This window comes from Carlito syrichta, unplaced genomic scaffold, assembly GCF_000164805.1.
Source record: "Carlito syrichta isolate Samal-C Ts95f unplaced genomic scaffold, Tarsius_syrichta-2.0.1 Scaffold301693, whole genome shotgun sequence".
NCBI lineage: Eukaryota > Metazoa > Chordata > Mammalia > Primates > Tarsiidae > Carlito > Carlito syrichta.
In genome coordinates, this window is record NW_007245789.1 from 991,840 (window position 1) to 997,214 (window position 5,375).

Here is a 5,375-nt window from a genome sequence, read left to right on the forward strand (position 1 = left end):
TCCAGTCCTCTTTTGATGGGCAGCACATTTGGTTCCATGTTCTTGCTACTGTGAATAATGCTGTGATAAACGTACATGTGCAGGTATCTTTTTAATAGAGTGACCTGAGTTCTTCCAGGTATATTCTCAGTAGGGGGATTGCAGGATCATATGGAAGGTCAGTGCCCTGGCCATAAGACATAAGATAGACAAGTGGGACCTCATTAAACTGACAAGCTTCTGCAAAGCCAAGGAAACCATCAAGAGGGTAGGGAGACAGCCCACAGACTGGGAAAAAATATTTGCCAACTCCATGTCTGACAAAGGCCTAACATCAAGGATCTGCAAGGAACTCAAATGTGCTGAAAAGAAAAAACAAACAGCCCCATCACAAAGTGAGCTAAAGATATGAATAGACATTTCTCAAAAGAAGACATAACGCATAGCCAACAGACAAATGAAAAAATGTTCAGTCTAACTAATCATTAAGGAGATGCAAATTAAAACCATACTGAGACACCACCTAACTCCACTCAGAAAGGTCATCATCAATAACTCAAAAAATAACAGATGCTGGAGAAGATGTGACTAGTTTACACTGCTGGTGGGAGTGTAAACTAGTGCAGCCTCTGTGGAAATCAGTGTGGTGATACTTAAGATTCCTGGAATTCAAACTTTTCTACTGGCCACAATCAAGGTAAAGAAATATTTATATTAAAATTCCACATTTTATTTAATCAAACTCCCCAATTATTAACATTTCAACATGTAATCAATTTAAAAATTATTAATGATATAGTCTACATTCTTTTTTTGCACTGAGTCTTTGAAATCTGGTGTGTTTGACACCCACACACCTCCCCACTCCCCACACTGCACTTCAGGAGCTCCAGGTCACCATTGTGGATGCCCATCCACCTGACTGGAGACATCACTCTTATCATCTCCTGGATGACAAAGCTTGGATGGGATGGCCACAGAGCATGTCCAGGTCAGGCCCCAGGAACGTCTGATGCCTTCTGTGCATGACATTTTGGCCTTCAATTGTCCCTCTTATTTGCAGCTGCCTGATAGATGCCTGTGACTCCCACAAAGACCTGTGTGGACATCTTAGGAGTCCTGCTTCTCCAAGAGGTTTTGCTTCCTGCAGGAACTAGGCAGTCACAGGAACAGTGGAGGGGGATGCAATCAAATCTGTTCCAGTCTCACTTCTTACTGGCTGATGCCCTTAGTCAAGGATTTTCTTCCAAGTCTTGGCTTCCTCTTCTACAAAGAAGCCACCAGTAGGCTTGTTCTAACTGACTTTCAGGGCCATTTAAAATAACACAGGACCAAATGTAGGGTCAAATTTATATTTCTAATTTTCAAAGCATATTGCTGGCATTTCCCATTTTATATATTTGGGAAACTCTTTCTAGAATATACAATCATCTACAAGAACTTTATATCCTGCCACCCATCCTGTGGCCCTCATGTGACCCCTCTGAGTACCCTTCATCAGTCTTAAACTCTGGCCTCTCTCCCTTTATCACTACTGCTGGTGCCCAGAGGCCTGGGCTTCTGAAACACAAACACAGTTGTCCCATAGCCTGACAATACCCCCCTCATAACATCCCATTCGCATCTCAAGGGGGTCAAAATGACACTCCCTGCCTGAATCAGAGGTCCCCATTCAGTCTCCAACGAACTCCCCCCCTGCCGGGGTCACTTCACTGAGCACCAACTCCAAACATGAAAGTTTGTCGATGTTCATGTGCCTTGAATTTTAGACTCCTCTCCTAACCTTGTACTCCCTGTCTTGTGGCTATTTTCAACATACTCAGAATCCACCCACTTCTTGCCACCTTCACCACTATGTCTTCTCCATGCTCTAGCATTTCTTGCCTGGACTCTCCAGAGCTTCCTAACTGGTCTTTTTGCTTCTACACTTGCCCATCCCAGAGTTAGAGACCATTTCACTCACTATAGCTCGAGTGATCCTTTTATGACATAAGTCCCACCAGGCTGGGACTCCCCGATGATGGCTAAGGCTATCCCCCAGGAGACACACTCACCCCTCACCCTTCTCCAGCCCTGCCTCGCTTTCCTCCCAGTCTTGTCACCTGTTACATGTGAGCTGTTCCCTTGCCCACGTCGCCTTTACCCTCCTGGGAGAGCCAACCCCACTGGGATAGACGTGCAGGTCATGTCCACTGCCTGGTACTGAGAAGATGCCCATCAAATACCTGCTGCCTTTCTTCCTGCACCCCTCACTCCTCCGTAGGGGACTCCTGCTCATCTCTTCCTGCTCAGCCTCAAGACTGCTTCCCATGAGGCCATTCCTGACCATCTAGACCACTGCTACCCTGTCTGTAACTGCAGCTCCTTGGACCCTCCCTCTCTTCACTGGGATTTGACTCCTTGAGTCCTCCCTTCTGGCCTAAGGGAAATAAATGTTTGCTGAAATTCTGTTAATTAACAAAGCCAAATGCAGTCTTAACACAGAAGAATCAAGATAGTTTATACCAACAATTGGACTTGGTTAGAGGACGAGTCTGTCCCCAGCAGAGATGATGTCTCAGGTACTCACAGGTAGGTCTTAGTGGGGAAGATGCTCTCCTGGCTATCTCCCTAGACTTCACTCTGGGAGAGGAGACACACAGTGGAGGGAGGAGAGCTCACCTGTGGCTAATTGCCGGCTTTGATTTAGAAATCATTGGCGATTGTCCTTTTAGAAGACACTTATGAGGGGCAGACTGACCCATCAGGAGGCAAGTTGGGCCATGACTCCCAGGAAAGCTATCCCTCCCCCATGCAGCTTCCTCTTGTCTAGGTGTGCCTTCACCACCACTGCTTGAAGCACCTTCCCAGAGAAGAATCTGCTACGCTGGAGCAGAAGAGGTCCGCCAAAGGGCCTTGGGAAAAGTGGGCTACTTTGCTGAAAATCGTTTGAACCAATTCGAGGAAACTTTAATTGTGTCAGAGTCAGATCTTCCTTGAAGTTGTGGGAGGAATTAAATATTTAGAGACATTAATTTACTAATTCTAGTGACACCATACTGTGCCTATTGTGAGGTACACACTGAGGACTGGTACCCAAATTACAGTTTCGTGCACCTGAGGAGGTCACATTAGGGTAGGGAACATCTGTTAATAAAGTTGACTACAACATGATGGGGCCCTCCTCAGAAGAAGGTGCGCCTAACCTGACACTGGATAATTAAAGATCCCCATGAGGTAGGGTCTTGATGGGGTAAGTAGTTTATAAAACAGATTTGGAGGATGAGTCTTTTCAGGAAGCAGAAATGACATGTGCCACATGGAAGGCACTGAAAGGCCAGAGCCTGTTGGGAAAGTAAATGAATTCTTCAAAAGGGAGAAATGTGCCTGGGGGGCTGGGGAGGGCAGAGCAGCAGGAGTAGCAGTGATCTGTCAGGTACAGAAAAGCACAGGGAGGGACAGACAGGACCTCAGAGGTGCAGACCCCACCTCCTGCATGCACTGGGGATGGCAGCAAGCTCATTGCTGATTGTCTTCCAAAGCAGGTCGCCCTTGTGCTTAGTTTTACTGAAATTAGAAGGAGACACCTGTGCACATTTTGTATTATCAGTTTTGGAAAAAGAGGAAACAGCTCTTCTGCAATAACTAGATTCATCGTAACACAGATTTTCCTTGTGACTTCTTTATTACTTTTAAGTACCATTTTGTATTAAAAGGAAAAAAAATCTCAGTTTTCTACTCCCTGCAGGCTGATTGACTCAGGTTTCTTTTGCTATTTCTCTTGTACAAACAGGCGAGGGAATTAACAACCACGCCAAAGTTTCCAAGAACATCAAAATATGGTCACCCCTGCGGAACTCCTAATGTTCTTGTTTAACATGTCAAAAAGCAAATGGAATTTGATTTTGCTTTGGAACCAGTGGAGGAGGAATAAGCTTGCCCTCAGCAGGAAGGCTGGAAGCCACTGTCCATTTGGAAGTTCTGCAGATGGGGACCCAGGGCCGCTTTGCCTGGGGCTGTGATGGCTTCAGAATCCTCTGCCGGTCCCTGCCCTGGAGGCCTGGTGTTAATTATCTCTGCAGCTGGAGAGAAAAGCCCAGGAATATACTATTTGCAGTCTAGTGGCCAGGAAGGGAGAGTGGAATGCACCATCTATCACGTGGTCCTTTCTAGGAGATTTCAAATACGGATCAACCCCTAAGCAGGACATATGCCTGATGGTTCCTGGGTCCACAGGAATGACTGGTGCATTTCTGTGTATTTCTAGGTGGGGGAAGGTGGGGGAAAGGTCACCAGTGGGTTTTGCCTAGAAATCAGACCTTGTCTTTTGGATCTGAACGAAATATGACTGAAGACAGCTCAAATGTAGTTACGGAAAACACCCTCTGAATTCAGTTTGCTTGAGTTAGCAAATAAAAATACAGGTGACCAATTACATTTGAATTTTAGATCAACAATGAATGTATGTTTCTTTTTTTAACAAATAGTTTAATACGAAAATGTACATGACCCCATTTTTACATTAAAGTAAAAGATGTCCTTTGGAGAAAGGACATGGATTTCTCTGCTGAAAAGCCATTTATACTCATTTCAAGGCTTCTAACATGATGATACTATTTCTTCGTATTACCACCATGCCAATGTTGTTCTGTTGTCCACTAATTGCCATCTCCACACATTCATCTGTCACAAGATTCATAAAGGGGTCAAATCCCCATAATATCCCTTGAACATGTCTGCCACCATTTAGTTTCAATGATAACTTGTTGTCCATAAATTTTTTCAACTCGGGAGGATAATGTTTGCTTGTGGTGTTGGCTCCGCGGGCCCAAGATGCCTCCAGACTAAACTCTCCATGAATGTGTTTTTAGTATGAGTATGTCTCATGCAATATTTGGGGCATAGTCCCCTCAGAGTTATTTCAGAAACTTCATGAACTGAAGGGTCTGCACTACCTGCAACCAAGTCCAACCTGTTCCCTATATTCCACTCCTCACTCTGGGGCACAGCTAAGCCCTGGTCTACCTGCTCCTGCCATGAGTGTCCTCTCAGGATCCTGGGGCAGGGGTGGGGTAGCCTTGAGCCCCTTGTCTGTGCGATGGCAGGAGAGCTTCTTCTCCTCAGTAGTCCCTGCTGTGAGCTGTCCCTGAACTGCCCCCATCCCTCTGCCTCAACTTCTCCCTTGGCCTTCTTGCCCTGAAAGCCAACAATTCCTGGAAGGAAACATATCACAGGAATGGCACACCAGGGAAGCCAAATGAAAATGCCCAGAGGAGATTTCATCATAAGGTGAAGGTTGGACTCCTGACCCTGCCATTACCTGGGCAGATGGTCCCTTGCATCAGGGACAGTTGGACCTCAACCCTGAGTGCTCTGCATTCTGAAACCTGATGCTCCACTATGAAGTAAACATGTTT

General features: G+C 45.7%; 1 pseudogene; it reads right to left on the reverse strand.

The window, feature by feature from the left end:
• Nucleotides 1–4,543: 4,543 nt before the first annotated feature.
• LOC110595401 lies at nucleotides 4,544–4,759 on the reverse strand (annotated as a pseudogene).
• Nucleotides 4,760–5,375: the final 616 nt, after the last annotated feature.